Source organism: Alligator sinensis, unplaced genomic scaffold (genome assembly GCF_000455745.1).
Source record: "Alligator sinensis unplaced genomic scaffold, ASM45574v1 scaffold553_1, whole genome shotgun sequence".
In the NCBI taxonomy this organism is placed as follows: Eukaryota; Metazoa; Chordata; order Crocodylia; family Alligatoridae; genus Alligator; species Alligator sinensis.
Window position 1 is genome coordinate 323,106 of NW_005842389.1, and position 595 is coordinate 323,700.

General features: G+C 57.6%; 1 protein-coding gene across 1 annotated transcript in view; it reads left to right on the top strand.

Moving 5' to 3' along the window:
• The first annotated feature begins 279 nt into the window (after positions 1 to 279).
• Positions 280 to 595, top strand: part of LOC102379943 (mucin-17-like) — a 7,237-nt gene continuing 6,921 nt past the window's right edge. Inside the window, exon 1 of the mRNA XM_025211141.1 lies at positions 280 to 400. The gene's annotated coding sequence lies outside the window, so the exon portion shown is untranslated. The remainder of the gene's footprint in view (positions 401 to 595) is intronic.

Below are 595 nucleotides of genomic sequence, written 5' to 3' on the forward strand. Positions count from 1 at the left end.
GATGGGGGCGGGGGGGAATGAGACAGCATCAGCGGAGACGGACGGGGAGGGTGGAAGGGGGGGGTGGATAGATGGATAATTGCTCTACCTAATTAGACAGAGGGATGTGCGGAGGGACAGACAGACGCATGATGTATCTGTCCCTAGCTGGATGGTCTGTCCACTGCAACCATTCCTCCACCCCAGATCCCCTCGGTCCATCCATCCATCTGTCTGTCCGTCCCTCAGTCTGTCTAATTAGGTAGAGCATGCATCCATCTATCTATCTGTGGAAGGTGTATGGGGATTGATAAAATGGACAGACGCATAGACAGAGGAGGTGTATGGGGATGGACAGATAAATACATGGATGGATGGACGGACGGTCAGATGAATAGGGAGACGATGGATAAGTAGACAGGTGAGGGGTACCTGGGACGGATGGACAGACAGAGAGATGGATGGCACCGAGGAAGGATGGACGGACGGATGAATAGGGAGGCAGATGGACGGGCAGAGGGGCGGAGGGCTGGGGAGATGGACGCAGGCTCGCGGGGCGGACAGACGCAGACAGACACCCCCCGGGGGGACGCAGGGACGGACAGATGCGGGCGGC